This window comes from Hemiscyllium ocellatum, chromosome 16 (genome assembly GCF_020745735.1).
Source record: "Hemiscyllium ocellatum isolate sHemOce1 chromosome 16, sHemOce1.pat.X.cur, whole genome shotgun sequence".
Classification (NCBI taxonomy): domain Eukaryota; kingdom Metazoa; phylum Chordata; class Chondrichthyes; order Orectolobiformes; family Hemiscylliidae; genus Hemiscyllium; species Hemiscyllium ocellatum.
The window spans coordinates 46632736-46651536 of record NC_083416.1 but is presented as its reverse complement, the minus strand read 5'-3'; the positions used below and the strand labels follow the sequence as shown (position 1 = coordinate 46651536).

Here is an 18801-nt window from a genome sequence, read left to right as displayed (position 1 = left end):
ATTGAATTGAATTGAATTTATTGTCACGTATACCGGGACACAGTGAAAAGCTACAGTATTTCAAAGAATATTAATGTTGAAAGAAATTCAAAGTGACATTTGTACGGAATTGAACTTGAAAGGGATCTGTCACAATTATATTTGAGTATTTCTGAAAAGGCGTATTCTGTTGAAACTTTATGTCTTGCATATGAATAAATGAGTCTTTTTTTTCAGCAGTACTCAAGTTCTGTACTTCCAAATGACTTCAATTATATACAGTATCTGCAATAGATAGTAATTTTCTGAGATAATGCACTGGATTTTTGTGTTGGGGTTGAGACGCCAATGCTAATGTTGTTCGTGCGTCTGATCCCTACATTCTGTTAGTGTCAAATTCCCAACATGATTTCAGTAGGATCTGACCAATTAGTATTTAGTGAGGATGGGGGATTGGTTCCTCATGCCAGAAGACTGATAAACACTACAGTCATAGAATCGTACAGATATACAGCACGGAATCCAACTCGTTCAGTCCAACTCGTTCATGCTGACCAGATATCCTAAACTAATCTAGTCGCATTTGCCATATCTCTCTAAACACTTCCTATTCATATACCCATCCAGATGCCTTTTAAATGCTGTAATTATACCAGCCTCCATCACTTCCTGTGGCAGCTCATTCCATACATACACAACCATCTACATAAAAAAGTTGCCCCTTACGTCCCCTTTATATCTTTCCCCTCTCACTCTGAACCTATGCCCTCTAGTTCTGGACTTCCCCACCCCAGGGAAAAAACTTTGTCTATTTATCCAGTTCATGCCCCTCGTGATTTTATAAACCTCTATAAGGTCACCCATCAGCTGCTAATGTTCCAGGGAAAACAGCCCCAGCCTATTCAGCCTCTCCTTATAGCTCAAACCCTCCAAACCTGGCAACATCCTTGTAAATCCTTTTAGAACCTTTTCAAGTTTCACAACATCCTTCCAATAGGAAGGAGACCAGTATTGCACGCTAAGACCGACATCTGGCTGATGGATGTAAAAGAGACAGGTGCCTCCATTACCAATGACAAATTTTAAAATAAAATTACATAAATAAGGCCATGGTTTCCTGTTCATCATTGTGATGAGTAAGCTCTCTGCTGAGCAGCCAATGGCTGAAGCTGTGATATGACTACTAGGTTAGGTGTGGGGGGCAATAATGGGATAATGGCTGGCCTCACTTCCCGCACCCATGTCTGCTGCTTAGAAACTGCCAGCAGCCTTAAGTGTTGTTTCAACCTCAGTGAGAGAAAATTCCAGTTGGTCTCTGCCAAGTTGCCTCAGTAGGCCTTTTAATTAATCTGATACAGTATGGGCTGCTGTGGGTGAATTGTATTCAATACTACGTTACTGGACTGAAAAAGGACCAGAGGGAAGAACTTGCTAGCAAGCTAACATGCTGAATCTAAAAGCAAAGTTTTGGTCTTTTCCACATCCAGTCCACTTCTGATGGGAATTGAAGAGTATGCCCAAATGTCACTGCTCCCATTTACTTGTGCTTCTTTTTTTGAATTAAGTTCCTCTGATAGCAGTCCTGACTACTTGTGAATATATCAAACAGTAAGGAATGGAGTATCCTGTCTAGAAAATGATGGAAAATATTTTGTGACACCATGATTTTAATATACTGACTGATGGTCGAACAAATACTTCAGAATCTCCAGCTACTTCTGATGGGAGTATATGGCAGCAACAAAATGCTTGGGGATTCACAGTAACATATTTACACGTAACTTCCAATTCTACCTGCTCCATTTAAGTTGAAAATGGCCAGCAAATCTAACCTCATTCAGACTGTAAGAGCTGACAGTCTCTTACATTTGGACTTCTGAAATTAAATCTGAATGATGCTGCAAATGTTTAGTTAAATTTATTTGTGGCATGCATGTTGGAAGGAAACCCTTAACAGAAGGAGTGCTGTCAACAATGATTTAGAGTGGGCTACTGTCCCCCATGACTCCATGGCTCATTTTCTTGATTCGTCAATTGTATACCAAAAAATTCCTCTAAGTCCTATGATACCCTTTGAGAAGGTGACCTGTTGTCACCTCAACACCATCTGTCCCTCTCTGCATCCAATGGCTGTAGTTGTCATATGAATACTAGGTTAGGTGGTGGGAGGCATTAATGGGACAATGGGTGGCCTAACCATATCTAGTGAGAAACTGTCACCAACCTTAAGCCTTGTCTCAGCCTCAGTGAGGGAAAGTTCCAGTTGATTTCTGCTGAGCTTCCTCAGTAGGCTATTTAATCAGGCTGATAAGATAGATTGAAACATTTCTTTAAGTCTTTGTCACCTCCAAACTCAATTACTGCAATGCTCATTTCTGCCACCTGAGCACACTATACCAGATCACCATTCGAAATCACAACATATAAAATTCCAATGTCCCAATTCCATATCATTCAGTATTTGCCAAGCCTTGTTACCTCCACCAAACCAAAGACATTGCTTGTGCCACTTTTGCAATACTGTGTTTAATTTAGGTCTCTCAGCTATAGGAAAGATGTTGTTAAACTTGAAAGACTGCAGTAAAGAGGGATTTGGGCCAAATGCTGGCAAATGGGGCCAAATTAATTTAGGATATCTGGTCAGCATGGATAAGTTGGACGAAGAGTCTGTTTTAGTACTGTCTAACTCTGACTCTATGACTTTATTAATGTTGTATATGGGTTTCAAGCCCATTTCTGATTTAAATAGAAGAGTCTTGATGAATAAATAAAGTGAAGTTTATTGCATTACTGCAACTATTTACACATTACATGAATATGACCAACATTACGACAGAGACTGTTAGGAGCATACTAATCGCATACTGGTCTCTCCTTCTTTACTCTGACCAAATAGGTGGCACTTACAGAATTCAAATCAAGTGGTAACTCTTTCAGACCCATATACACCAAGAAGAACAATTAGAATCACTCCAAATGCATCTCATCAGAATTTTAATTTGTGTAAAACTGGCATTGAATGTTAAAGAATCACCTTAATACTTTTAACAGGCTGAAGTTGATATCAGAACTTAGGGTAAATTTCACAAAACCACAGTGCTAGCAGATGAAGCTTCATGGAACCAGATATCTGCAACATTGACCTTACCATCTGTACATCGACAGAGTAATTTGTTTTTGTACTGATTGAAGATATAGTTTGGCCTAATGGAGCTTATATTAGAATTGGTGTGTAATTGATGATATCCTACTGCTTTGAGAAATTAAGAGTGTCAAGGAAATCTAGTTGCCTGGGTATCTGTTGTTGCTGCTCAGTGCCAAATGTCTGTGTGTTAGTAGACACAGGCGATGAATCACTGCACTGAGAAATGGTTCCTGTCAAATCATTTATGACTGGTTTGCAATGACCTCAGGGCATATTAATTTAAGTTGTACTCATTTAGGAGTGACAAACATAGCTGTGCAGAATGCTCTTATAGCTCAGTTTCAATGACATGATGACTAACCATATTTCTGGTTAACTGCACGCCATGCATAGAGATCTGCTGTGAGGCCACATTCAGTAGTAAGTGGTTCCAAGATGCTAGACATGCCTACATCAATGCCTGAAGCCAGAGATTGACAGTTTGTTCATGGTCTGCAATCTCTTAACCTCTATATATATGTGTACTACAATTTTATTTGTAAAGAAATTATTTTAGTTTCTGTACTTTTGCTTATGACTAAATTGGAAAATAGGACTATTTGAAACTTGACAGATTGTGGAAGAAACTGCTGCACTTCTAAAAAGAAGTTACTAAAACTCATTGTGTGCTGTGTTTACAGTGCTGCTTTGTTCAAGCAGTGGGGAAAGATTGTTATAAGCAGCATGCCCCCTGAATGAATGAATGGACTGGGGGGAGGGGGGTTGTTCTGCATGGTGAGAGTTGACCAGCAATGAGAAATTGATTGGATTGTTCAATAGTAACCAGTTGTAGACACTAAAAATCATCCTGATTTCAGATTGGTTCCTGGGTAGCTGAAGGCCACAGTGATTCTTTAACATACAATGCCAGTTGCACACAAATGAGAAGGTTGACTAACATTGGTGATTCTAATCGTTCTGAGTATAAACAATGCTGTGAGAAGCCTTTGGGCTGCAGGAGGGGAAGGTAGTATGTCTGTCTCACTCTCACAATAAAAATAACTTAAACTGAATTTGAAGAAAGCCACTTTTTTTACTCCATCCAGTTCTTTAAGCTGTTATCTTTGAGCAGCACCTAAAAGATTTTGTAGCTAGTGTACTAATCACCCTTTACCTCCTTCCAAAAAAAAACCTGGCAACAGGAGACGGAAGAACAAAAGCAAAATGGTCATCTCAGCGAACCCTGTCGATGGTGCTATTGAACTGTGGTTCCTAGTTTCTTTCCCCTCCATCCATAAAGCCATTTTTTGTTTATTTTCTTGACCTGTCTGAGTATGTGTGTAGGAAATTTAAAAGGAATTAGAATTTATCTAGTAGAGCCATATGTTGATAGGTCATAGCTGTTTATATTTGACTAGAATTGAGTTATTTGTAACAAACTTGTTAAATACAGGACCCTGGCCAATCGTTTCTGTTCATTCAATTTGAACAGATAGCAAACCAGGAACTTTGTATGACTTGATTTAATTGGGTCATTAACTTTTGGAGTGACCCTGGGAGTAGGAAGCTTGAGAATCAGTGCATTTTCCCAACGGAGTTGTAACACATTCCACATGTAATCCTCTGTTACCTTTATTTTAAAATCAGGATATCACTCCAGGAATTACTTTGGGTATTTTTCTTTAATCAACCCTTTCACACACACTGTGACAAGTCTGGAGCCAATGGGATTTGAACATGAACCTTCTGGCCTAGAAGGAAGGAGACCATTGCTGTGCCACAAAAGCCAATAATGTAGGGCATTGCTCTAGGCTCAACATTCTTCAACTGCATCAATATCCTTCCTTCCATCATAAAGATCAGAAGTGGGGATTTTTGCTGATGATTACACAATGTTCAAATTTGGACTGATAAGGGATAAGTAACACATATGCCACACAAGTGCCAGACAATGATCATCTGCAAAAAGAAAGAATCCACCCATGTGCTTTGACATTTTATGGCATTAGCTTTGCTGAGTTCCCCCACTATCGACATCCTAGATTTTACCATTGTTCAGAAACTGAACTCGACCAGGAATATAAATACTACAGCTTCAGAAGCAAATCAGGTGCTGGGAATACTATGGTAGGTAACTCATCTCTTGTCTCCCCAAAGCCTATTCACCATCTGTAAAGGTACAAGACAGCAATGTATGAAATACTCCCCACACTTGCCTGGATTAGTGCAGCTCCAGCAATCCAGGCCTTGACAGCATCCAGGACAACATCTGCTTGATTGAAACACATTCAAAATTCACACCCACTACTACTAAAAATTCAGTGACAGGAAGGTGCACTGCAGTGACTCAACCTGCTATTACCCTAGTGGGCTGTAATTTTGTGATGATGAATCAATGATATTTGATTGAATACTTCTTGCAAATCAAAAATACAAAATCCTTTGACCATTCTTTTATGGCAGCATTTTCTAAACAGATGAAGGACACAGGGCAGCAATGTATGGGAACATCTGCACCTGCAAGTTCCCTTCTAAACCACATGCCATCCCTTCTTGGAAGTATTTCAGTATTCTTTTACAGTTGCTGGGTCAAACACCTGGAACTTCCTCCCTAATAATTGTGGTAGTACCCACAAGATTCAAGAAGGCAACTCACAACCAGCTTCTCAAGGACAGTATTGAAGGACAATAAATTCTGGCCTAGCCTGCGACATTCACAAATTTAAAAAAAATTGAAAAACCTGTTCTTTTTCTGTGCACAACCCGTTGGTTTAGCAAGATTAAAGCCCCACATATTACTGTTCTTTGATAACAATAGCAAACCTAGTTAAATCTCACTCTCAATATCTAGAAATCTTTCAGTTCATAGTATTAGTAGCGCATGCACGATACTCATGATTATTCATCCCTTAATTTTTACCAAACAGGAAAATTGTACTTTTATAATTTTCTATAATCAGGGTTTTCTGCTACAGGCTCACATTTGTAAAACACAGCTATTTAACAGACTCCAAATATAGTCATAGATCTCTCATTATTTCATAATAAGACTTCATCTGAGCACAACCATCTAAAAGAACCTTCATATTTGCAGAAGATTAGCTTTGCATCAAAAGCAGTAAATAGTACCAATTAACTCTTTTACAAAAGATCTGACGAATGTCTGGCAGAGAATGTAATTTAAGGATGGTTGGCACAGTCAACTGAATATTTTTGTGCCATGTTATAATTTATTTCTGACATGAAAATAAATATATTTGGAATGTGTCTGTGTAGGTTTCACTTCTTGTAGCACTTTAAACTTTTAATTAAAAAGGTTGAGAGTTCAAATCCTATTCCAGATCTGTATGTATAATTTTAACTGATATCAATGCAAATACTGATGGAGATCTGAGTCGAGAGTGGGATGTTGGAAAAGCACAGCAGCTCAGGCAGCATCCGAGGAGCAGGGGAATCGACATTTCTGGCATAAGCCCTTTATCAGGAAAGGCTTATGCCTGAAACTTCGATTCTCCTGCTGCTCGAATGCTGCCTGAGCTGCTGTGCTTTTCCAGCACCCCACTCTCGACTCAGATCTCCAGTATCTGCAGTCCTCACTTTCTCCTAACTGATGGAGATCTGCATTATCCAATATACTGCTCTTCAATTTGGGCTTAAACTATTTGACAACTCTTACAATTGAAGTAGACATTAAAGATCCTAAAACATTATCTGAGGGATAATTCTCCTTAGGAACATAGCATGCATTCCACCTTAAAACAGTCACCACCAAAAAGAATAATTTATCTCAGTAGTATTTATGGATCTCACATGCAAAATAGCTCCCACATTTGCCTATATAACAGTCACTGCACTCGTTTTAAAATAATTCAGTGCATGTGAAGTATTTGTAACATTTCGAGGCACATGAGAACATAAACTCAAGTCTTTCAAAATGCAGGTTTAAATGTGAAATCAATAATTTAGACTTTTCCTTGGTTAACTTTGGCAGACAAAGTGAAAATTTACTAAGATCTATCTTATTGGCAGATTATCTGTGTTTTGGAAGTTAAAATGGGACTCCATGTGGCTTCAGCATAAAATGTTCAGGAGGAGTGGGCACAATGGCCCATAAGAGTTTTTCTCATTCCACCCAAGTTGTTCTTTCTCTTAACAAGGTATTTTACTGGAGTCAAATGCAAGGTAAGCTGGAGCTAGTGAGCTTCTGGGTCTCGGTGGGGAGGGGAAGTGAAGTCAGGGGTCAGATTGAACAGGGTGTGAAGGGATGGGAAATGTGAAAGAGTCTTCTGGAATTTGGGGGTGACCTTGGGTTGAAACAGGGGCTTGTAAAGGTAGCCTAACTCTTCCCGAATAGTATTGTAAGTATTATTGCAAACCTCAGCCAGCCACTTATGATATAGAGATGGAGACTGGAAGTAGCTGTGGCCATTTTAGGACCTCAGTTGACATAAAGATGGATGGACTGCCTGACATCTCCCTTAATATTCATAAAATTGCTGTGGCCACTGGGACAGGTGGGTTGATGCCAGGAAAGGCATCGATGGCTGTTTATAATCCTCTCCCGCCTGCAAGCCCATCTGTCTAGGAACATAAAAGTCTGCTGTTAGGATGTATGAAATCCAGAATTATAATTGTAACAAGCGTGGATCCATTTGGATGTAGGAATTGAAAGGCAGGAGTACAAGAGCATTTAATGACATGGACTTGACTCCAGTTACAAACGTACAGGAAGTCCTACTGTTAGACTCTTGGTAATGTATTGTTATGTTTCATAAATGAGATTCTCTGTATTTGCATTTGGAATTTGCTGTTTTGTGTTGCAATCTGTTTAATTAGACCATCTGTAAATAGATACACATTTTAAATCCCTCAAAATGCAGAGATGAACTATTAATACCAAACTGAAGTTTTAAAGCTCCAAGATTTTCCCAATAGGTTGAGGTGAACTGCACTGCTTTTACATCATTAAAATGTTTATGCCTGATAAGGGTTTGGGAAAGATTTACACATGGATTTCCTACATCATCACTTGCAAATCTATTGGAAAAGTGATTTGTGTAAATTCACTCTGAGACAGATGCAATCTGCTGGAGTACATGGAAAATAGGATGTAACATTTTAAAAAGTGTTTCAGCTGAACAGTCTTTTGGGCAAACAGTTAAGTACAGAACAATGCTTGGATAATACATTTGGCTATCAGCTAATTTCATGTCTTAATTTATGTTTTCTGGCACTTTTTTTCCTCCGACAGGATATTAGTTACTGGAACAGCTGGCACAAAAAGTTAAGCAAAATAGCAGGCTACATAACTCAGACAAAGAAGATGATGCCATAATTTCACAGATTTCAACCTGGAGAAATCCTTGAGGAAAACTACATCTGGAAACACAGTCTGCTGGATGTCTGTGGCAGTAAACCTGTCAGAAATGTCTTGTGCCACCTGGAGGCAGAATTGCCAAATCTTTCATCCTAAGGACTGCAGACCAAAAGTGCAAAAAGTTCAATAACTTTACCAGTATTGGCAAGTTAACATAATGACCACTGTTTTCCCTGAGCAACAGGCCACTCCTACTTCTAATAGGAACAGATGTCTAAGTAAACACTAAAACATTTTGATTAAAGGATCTTATGACTTGGAAACCTGCACTATATTCCAAATGCAGTTTGCACACATGCACAACCTAAAACCCCCTCCTCTAATACACATACATTCCTTATTTCAGCTTATCAATGCCACTAGATACATTCCACAACTGCTATTATTTTCCACAATTATTCAATCTTTTTGGAAGAGAAAGATGCACCTAGATAAAAACCAGTCATGGAAGGAGATAATCATGTCTTTTAAATTCCTTTTCCTCAATAAGAAATTTGTCTTGATGATTGCGGGAAGTAACTCTACTCTTGTTGCAGGGGATAATGAGGTCAGTGTCATACTGTTACTACCAAGTTAGTATCATAACATATCCACTCTGTAACCCTCCAAAAGTACCATGTAAACAGAACTATCCACTCACTTTCTCCATGTCCTAAATCCTGGGAAAATAATACTTACCCACTCCTGTTAATACCTTCCAAGTCCATAATGGCAAATGCAGAAGATGGAGGACAAAGATGGTGAATAGAAGGAGAAAGAAGAGTCTTAACTATCCCCTAGTCTCCTAATTAAAATGATGAATAGAGGGAGTTGATTGCAGGCTGATGCTTTTTGTTTAGTTCTAGCACAGATGCTCTGGCTCATTCTGTTCAATTTACTTCATCCATGCAGAATTGGTTTCACAATAGTTAGTTCACCAAATGCCATAGGACAGTTATTTCATCTGCTGTGAGGGCTGGCACATTCTATCACTGTAATGGTTATCTACAGCCTTGAGCTGGACGCTACAAATCTGCTGGCAATCTGCTGTACTGACTTATGGTTGATGTGGAGTGGAATTTATGTTAATCGTCTTCACAAACATCTCATGTTTCACCTTGAATTTAGTAGCCATTAAACAGTGGATCAGTTACTGAGTTGCTTTCTTGACTATGATTGATGCTTACGTCTTTTATTTTTGTTCCCTTCAGTTTGACTAGTGCATATCAGTACTCTCTCCATCAACCATAACTAAACTTGTTATTGAGTTTTCACAAAATCTTGGAAGTATTAAGGCACAGGGCTGGCTATGTGCACCATTGAATTGCAACCTGCTCTCCAAATGAGCATCATTACTTAAAGCCATTCTCCTGTCTTTCTCCCCATACCTTTGGAAATTTTTTCTGTTTAAATAATCATCCAATGCCATCTTGAATGCTTCAATTTAACCTGCCTCTACCACATTTTCAGGCAGTCCATCCTAGAGCCAACCACTGATTATATTTCTCTTCAAAGTTTGTAAGAAGATTCGTAGCTCGGGTGCTCATTATTGTGGTTCTGTTCGCCAAGCTGGGAATTTGTGTTGCAGACGTTTCGTCCCCTGTCTAGGTGACATCCTCAGTACTTGGGAGCCTCCTGTGAAGCGCTTCTGTGATGTTTCCTCCAGCATATATAGTGATAAATCTCTGCCGCTTCCGGTTGTCAGTTCCAGCTGTCCACTACAGTGGCCGGTATATTGGGTCCAGGTCGATGTGCTTATTGATTGAATCTGTGGATGAATGCCATGCCTCTAGGAATTCCCTGGCTGTTCTCTGTTTGGCTTGTCCTATAATAGTAGTGTTGTCCCAGTCGAATTCATGTTGCTTGTCATCTGAGTGTGTGGCTACTAAGGATAGCTGGTCGTGTTGTTTCGTGGCTAGTTGGTGTTCATGGATACGGATCGTTAGCTGTCTTCCTGTTTGTCCATGTTGTGTTTTGTACAGTCTTTGCATGGCATTTTGTGCACTACATTGGTTTTGCTCATGCTGGGTATCGGGTCCTTCGCCCTGGTGAATTGTTGTCTGAGAGTGGCTGTTGGGGTCACAGTAGTCTGGCTGTCAGTTCGGAAATGCTCTTGATGTATGGTAGTGTGGCTAGTCCTTTGGGTTGTGGCATGTCCTCATTCCGTTATCTTTCCCTTAGGCATCTGTTGATGAAATTGCGGGGGTACCTGTTTTTGGCGAATACATTGTATAGGTGTTCTTCCTCTTTTTGCAGTTCTGGTGTACTGCAGTGTGTTGTGGCCCTTTTGAGTAGTGTCTTGATGCAACTTCTTTTGTGTGTGTTGGGGGGTTGCTTTCGTAGTTCAGGACTTGGTCTGTGTGTGTGGCTTTCCTGTATACCTTTGTGGTGAATTCTCCGTTAGGTGTTCTCTGTACCATCACGTCTAGGAATGGGAGTTGGTTGTTCTTTTCTTCCTCTCTCGTGAATCGGATTCCTGTGAGTGTGGCGTTGATGATCCGGTGTGTGTTCTCTATTTCTGTGTTTTTAATGATTACAAAGGTGTCATCCACATATCTGACCCAGAGTTTGGGTTGAATTTGCGGTAAGACTGTTTGTTCTAATCTTTGCATTACTGCTTCTGCTATGAGTCCAGAGATGGGTGAGCCCATAGGTGTGCCGTTGATTTGTTAATATATTTGGTTGTTGAGTGTGAAGTGTGTTGTGTGGCACAGGTCCAGTAGTTTGAGTATGCTGTCTTTGTTGATAGATTCAATGTCCTGTTGTCTGTTCTGTATGTCCAGCAGTTGGCTATTGTTTCTCTGGCTAGGGTTTTGTCGATAGAGGTGAATAGTGCCGTTACATCGAATGAGGCTATGGTTTCTTCCTTGCCTAGGTGTATATTTCTGATTATGTCCAAGAATTCCTGTGTTGATTGGATAGAGTGTCTGGATCCGCTGATCAGGTGTTTCAGTTTCTGCTGTAGATGGTGTCCCTGGTAGTGATACTATGGGTCTGAGTGGGATGTCTGGTTTGTGCACTTTAGGTAGTCCATAGAATCTGGGGGTGTTGTTGCTTTCAGGTTTCATTCTTTGTAGGTCAGTCCTGGTTATCTGTCCGTTTTTTTGTAGGCTCCTCAGGGTCTTGTTTATCCTATTGGTGAGCTGTAGAGTGGGGTCAAACTCCCTCTTTTGGTCAGTGTTGATATCTGCAAGTAGTTGTGCTTTTTGGATGTACTCTGCTTTGTCCAGGATGACCGTCATTCTGCCTTTGTCTGCTGGTAGTGTGATTATGTTCTTATTGTTTCTTAGTGATTTTAGTGCTTCCCTCTCCTTGGTGTTGAGGTTATGTGTTTTCCTTGTTATCAGAGGTACAATACTTTGTCTCACTGTTTGTTGTGTCTCTTCTGTCAGTCCATTGTTCCTGAGTGTGCATTTTAGTGCTGCTAGGAAGTCTGCTGGCTTGGCGTCCCTATGGTTGTAGTTGAGTCCCTTGGTCAGCATTGTTCTTTCCGTGTCTGTGAGCTGTCTATGGGAGAGGTTTCTAACCCAGGTGTGTGTTGTGGTGTCCTCTCTGTTGTGTGTTAGTTTGGCCATTTTTTCTTTTAGTGCCTTTTTTTGCGATGTGTCGTCCTGTTCTGTCCTATGGTGACGGCCTGTTCTGTGGTCCAGGTCCATTCCTGATTGGTGGTTTTTGAAATTAATGATTTTTGGCGTGCAATTTCTTGTCTGTGTTTGTGAAGTCTGTTGTGAGCATCTGTAATCATTACCTGGATCATCCTGAGTCCGTTCTGTCTGGCTGTGTCCCTGGCTTGTGGATTGTTGACTGGTGGTCTGTATCTGACACATGGTGGAAGGATTCTATTCTTTCGGCATTCATGCAGGAACCGGAGTTGTTCGTATGTGGCGCTTAGGCGGTTGGCACAGGATTCCCATTTCCTGGCTTGTCTTAACGTCTCTCGCCCATAGGTGTTCAAAGTTTGAGAGAGGATTTGTAGCTTGGGTGCTTGTTGTTGTGGTTCTGTTTGCCAAGCTGGGGAACTCCCATTCCTAGACGTGATGGTACAGCGAACAACTAACGGAGAATTCACCACAAAGGTATACAGGAAAGCCACGCACACAGATCAAGTCCTGAACTACGAAAGCAACCACCCCAACACATACAAAAGAAGTTGCATGAAGACACTACTCAAAAGGGCCACAACACACTGCAGCACACCAGAACTGCAAAAAGAGAAAGAAGAACACCAATACAATGTATTCGCCAAAAACAGATACCCCCGCAATTTCATCAACAGATGCCTAAGGGAAAGACAACGGAACGAGGACATGCTGCAACTCAAAGGACTAGCCACACTACCATACATCAAGAGCATTTCTGAACTGACAGCCAGACTACTGCGACCACTAGGACTCATAACAGCACACAAATCAACAGCCACTCTCAGACAACTCACCAGGACGAAGGACCCGATACCCAGCATGAGCAAAACCAATGTAGTGTACAAACTCCCATGCAAGGACTGCACAAAACACAACATAGGACAAACAGGAAGACAGCTAACGATCCGCATCCATGAACACCAACTAGCCATGAAACGACACGACCAGCTATCCTTGGTAGCCATACACTCAAGCAACATGAATTCGACTGGGACAACACTACTATTATAGGACAAGCCAAACAGAGAACAGCCAGGGAATTCCTAGAGGCATGGCACTCATCCACTGATTCAATCAACAAGCACATCGACCTGGACCCAATATACCGGCCACAGCAGCGGACAGCTGGAACTGACAACCGGAAGCGGCAGAAACTTATCACAATATATGCCAGAGGAAACATCACAGAAGCGCTTCACAGGAGGCCCCCAAGCACTGAGGATGTCACCTAGACAGGGGACGAAACGTCTCCAACTCAAATTCCCAGCTCGGCGAACAGAACAACATTATATTTCTCTCTCAATACATTTGTTTCTTTTGTAATTCACTAAATCTGTGCATTTTTTTGTTAATCCTTTTACCAGCAGGAGTCATTTCTCCCAATCTACACTATCCAGCTCTCTCACAATTTTGAAAACCTCTTTCAGATCTCCTCCTTGCGTTTTTCTCTTCAAGGAGAGCAGTCCCAACTTCTCCAATTTATCCTCATAAGTGAAGTTTCTCACCAGGCTTGTGAATCTCATCTGCATTCTTTCCAATGCACTCATATCCTTCCTATTGTGTGACACCTGACACTGTACACAGTACTACAGTCGAGATTCAACAAGTGTCTTATACAAGTTCCACACCACCTCCTTGCTCACATACTCAATGCCACTGTTAATAAAACCAAGGATATTGTATGCTTTACTTATTGCTTTCTCCATTGAATTGTCACCTTCAATGATCTGTGTACGCATAAACCAAGATTCCAATGCTCCTGCACCCCCTTTAGAATTGTACCCTTTATTTTATATTGCCTGTCCATGTTGTTCCTACCAAAATTCAGCACCTCACACTTCTTTGCTTAGCTTTGTCTGCCACCTGTCTACCCACTCCATTTGTGACATCCTTCTTGAGTTCTACACTGACATCCTCACAATTTTCAATACTTCCAAGTTTTGTATCAACAGCAAACTTTGAAATTGTACTCTGCAGACCAGGATTAAGGTCATTAGTATAAATCAGGAAGGGTAGGGCTCCCAAAACCATGCCCTGGGGACCTCCACTACAAACCTTCCTCCAGCCTGAAAAATATCTATTGACCATTATTCTGTTTCCTACAACTTAGCCAATTTTGTATCAACATCTGAGCCTTTTTTTCAGCCTTGATCCAGACTTCTTTTAAAAAAAAATTGGATTACTAAGTTACTCAACTTTCACCACACAAAATATCTACATGGAGGATGTATTGAAGGAAATCTTTAATAAGGAAGGATACTGATTTATTACTTGAGGGTAGGGTAGGAGGAGGGATTGAGCTGGCAGTGTCGCTAGTCTTGTTTGACCCAAGACCAGGAGGCCGAGCCATGCCCAGCCCACTATATACACCATTATGCCTCAATGGTTTATAGATCTATCCCATCAATGGGATAGAGGATATGGAGGGATGGTGATGCTTGGGTCAGGTAATTTGGTTAACAGCTACATAAAATTTACTGCATTGGCACAGGCAATTTGGTTAAACAGATTGTTTAACCCTCCACTCCCTCCGCTCCAACCCCAACCTCACCATCAAACCAGCAGACAAGGGAGGCGTGGTAGTAGTTTGGCGCACCGACCTTTATACCGCTGAGGCCAAACGCCAGCTCACGGACGCCTCCTCCTATTGCCCCCTTGACCATGACCCCACCTCCCACCACCAAACCATCATCTCCCAGACCATCCATAATCTCATCACCTCAGGGGATCTCCCATCCACCGCCTCCAACCTCATAGTCCCACAACCCCGCACCACCCGTTTCTACCTCCGGCCCAAAATCCACAAACCTGACTGCCCCGGCCGACCCATTGTCTCAGCCTACTCCTGCCCCACCGAACTCATCTCTGCGTACCTCGACACGGTTCTGTCCCCTTTAGTCCAAGGACTCCCCACCTACGTTCAGGACACCACCCACGCCCTCCACCTTCTCTATGATTTTCGCTTCCCCGGTCCTCAACGCCTTATCTTCACGATGGACATCCAGTCCCTGTACACCTCCATCCCCCATCACGAAGGACTCAAAGCCCTCCGCTTCTTCCTTTCCCGCCGCACCAACCAGTACCCTTCCACTAACACCCTCCTTCGACTGACTGAACTGGTCCTCACCCTGAATAACTTGTCTTTCCAATCCTCCCACTTCCTCCAAACTAAAGGAGTTGCCATGGGCACCCGCATGGGCCCCAGCTATGCCTGTCTCTTTGTAGGATATGTGGAACAGTCCATCTTCCGCAACTACACTGGCACCACCCCCCACCTTTTCCTCTGCTACATCGATGACTGTATCGGCGCTGCCTCGTGCTCCCACAAGGAGGTTGAACAGTTCATCAACTTTACCAACACCTTCCATCCCGACCTCAAATTCACCTGGACTGTCTCAGACTCCTCCCTCCCCTTCCTAGACCTTTCCATTTCTATCTCGGGCGACCGACTCAACACAGACATCTACTATAAACCGACTGACTCCCACAGCTACCTGGACTACACCTCCTCCCACCCTGCCCCCTGTAAAAACTCCATCCCATATTCCCAATTCCTTCGTCTCCGCCGCATCTGCTCCCAGGAGGACCAGTTCCAATACCGTACAGCCCAGATGGCGTCCTTCTTCAAGGACCACAGACTCCCCCCAGACGTGATCGACGATGCTCTCCACCGCATCTCCTCCACTTCCCGCTCCTCCGCACTTGAGCCCCGCCCCTCCAACCGCCACCAAGACAGAACCCCACTGGTTCTCACTTACCACCCCACCAACCTCCGTATACAGCGTATCATCCGCCGTCATTTCCGCCACCTCCAAACGGACCCCACCACCAGGGATATATTTCCCTCCCCTCCCCTATCAGCATTCCGCAAAGACCACTCCCTTCGTGACTCCCTCGTCAGATCCACACCCCCCACCAACCCAACCTCCACTCCTGACACCTTCCCCTGCAACCGCAAGAAATGCAAAACTTGCGCCCACACCTCCTCCCTTACTTCTCTACAAGGCCCCAAGGGATCCTTCCATATCCGCCACAAATTCACCTGCACCTCCACACACATCATCTATTGCATCCGCTGCACCCGATGTGGCCTCCTCTATATTGGGGAGACGGGCCGCCTACTTGCAGAACGCTTCAGGGAACACCTCTGGGACACCCGGACCAACCAACCCAACCACCCCGTGGCTCAACACTTTAACTCTCCCTCTCACTCCACCGAAGACATGCAGGTCCTTGGACTCCTCCATCGGCAGAACATAACAACACGACGATTAGAGGAAGAGCGCCTCATCTTCCACCTGGGAACCCTCCAACCACAAGGGATGAACTCAGATTTCTCCAGTTTCCTCATTTCCCCTCCCCCCACCTTGTCTCAGTCGATTCCCTCGAACTCAGTACCACCCTCCTAACCTGCAATCTTCTTCCTGACCTCTCCTCCCCCACCCCACTCCGGCCTATCACCCTCACCTTGACCTCCTTCCACCTATCACATCTCCATCGCCCCTCCCCCAAGTCCCTCCTCCCTACCTTTTATCTTAGCCTGCCTGGCACCCTCTCCTCATTCCTGATGAAGGGCTCTGGCCCGAAACGTCGAATTTCCTATTCCTTGGATGCTGCCTGACCTGCTGTGCTTTAACCAGCAACACATTTTCAGCTCTGATCTCCAGCATCTGCAGACCTCACTTTTTACTAAACAGATTTACACAAATGTTTATGCTTCACATTGCTTCATCTCATCTGTTGGCTTAAATTCTATTTCTTTCCCCCTTACATGCCCTTTAAATCTCGTTTCCACTTAAATGCATCTGTGCTATTTACCTGAAGATTGCACATTCCTTATTCTAACAGCTTTCTTGGTGAAGACGTTTCTCCTTAATTACTTATTGGATTTATTAGTGCCTACCTTATATTTATGGGCCCTACTATTAGAGTTCTTGGAGATCGATTATGCACAATCTGCTTCTGCGTTTCTTCATTATGATAGCACTTCAAAATGTACTTTATTGGTTGGAAAATACATTGTCATGTGGTCATGTGTTTTGTCTCTGTCTTCCTCAGTATTAACTATATCTTCAATTTCTCGCTGTCTGTAAATTTTGAAACTGAACTCAGTTGCTGTGTCCAAATTGTTCATGCAAATAGTGAAAAATTATGGTCTCAGCCCTGATTTCTGTGGACTACCACTTCCTAGCTTCCATGAATCCAAATTTAATTTTGTAGCTATTCTGCTACTTGATCCTGAACTCCACACACTCTGACCTTAGCCATGACACTACTATATGGAACTTATCAAAAGACTTTTAAAATCTAAGTATCTACACTGCAGTACCTATATCCAATCTCTCTGTTACTCCTTCAAAGAATTTAGGAAGGTTGACCAAACATCGAACTTTGCTTTTGCATTATATGCTGGCTATGTTTGCTGTTTGTTTAATTTCTGCATTCTTTATTGTACTTTTGAATAAAGATAATGTTAATTTTCCTACCACTGATTGGTCTACAGTTCCCTGGGCTCATTTTTCCTCCATCTTAAATATTATTAGATGTCCTCTGGTACTCTAATACTATTCACTATTTTAATAAACTTGTATCATGCATGGATACAATTTGCACGGATCAGAAGTTTGACCACATATTGAGGGACCAGTACTACATACAGTGGCGTATTCTCTTCATTGAGGCACATTTGTGAATTGATTGATTGACGATCTGGAATTGTCACAGAAAACACCAAATAAATGGAATGTGTTTCATAACTTGCATGGTTAGACCTGAACTCCTGTCCACTGATTTGCTAATGCATTCCCATAAACACTAGGCTACTGTACCAGATTACGGAGTTCTGTTTTACCCAGAAAACTTAAAACTGGAATTCTGGAAGAGCAAAGAAGAGAAGCTGAGAATAATGGATAGATGTGTTCACACGAATCCATTTAAAGCCTGGAGTCACAATATGCTAAATCAAATAAAATTTAAGGTTAATTGATGGGTCAAGAAAACTGAGCAATGGATGAGAAATTGTGATGTATTTAAATTGCTTAAGTGCATAAATTTTAATTAGCAACATCTCCCTGAACAACTATGTTAATTCTCAACTACATCTTGCAATAATATTTATTACATTAACTTGTGTATCAATTAAATGAATTGTTTTGTAATAAAACCAAAATAATGTGGATGGGAAGCCAGAAACGCAAACAGAAACTGTTGAGAGAATTTCAGCAGGTCTGGCAGCATTCGTATCAAAGAGTGAGATGGAGTGGGGTCTTAACAGACTCAAAACATTAACTCTGCCTCGCTCTACAGGTGCTGTCAGACCTGCTGAGTTTCTCCTCCAATTTTTTGTTTTTCTAATTAGCTTTATAACTCTGGTTAGAAATGAACTCATTTCAATCAGGATTCGGTTGTAATTGTGTGATGGGCTCTATGTAATTATTAAAATGCTTTTAATTCTAAGCACAAAGATTAAGAAGTATGCTACTTTGAGTATTTTGTAAAGCATATCTGCAACTGATTGTTTCCAGGTAAATGACTGCAGATGCTGGAAACCAGATTCTGGATCAGTGGTGCTGGAAGAGCACAGCAGTTCAGGTAGCATCCAACGAGCAGCGAAATAGATGTTTCGGGCAAAAGCCCTGCGCTTTCAGGCTCACTGCTTTTATTCCTGATGAAGGGCTTTTGCCCGAAACGTCGATTTTGCT

General features: G+C 42.0%; 1 protein-coding gene across 3 annotated transcripts in view; it reads right to left on the bottom strand.

The window, feature by feature from the left end:
• The window catches only part of LOC132823404 (ras-GEF domain-containing family member 1C-like), an 84652-nt gene that overhangs the window by 32588 nt on the left and 33263 nt on the right, over positions 1-18801 (bottom strand). The gene's annotated exons all lie outside the window — the stretch shown is intronic.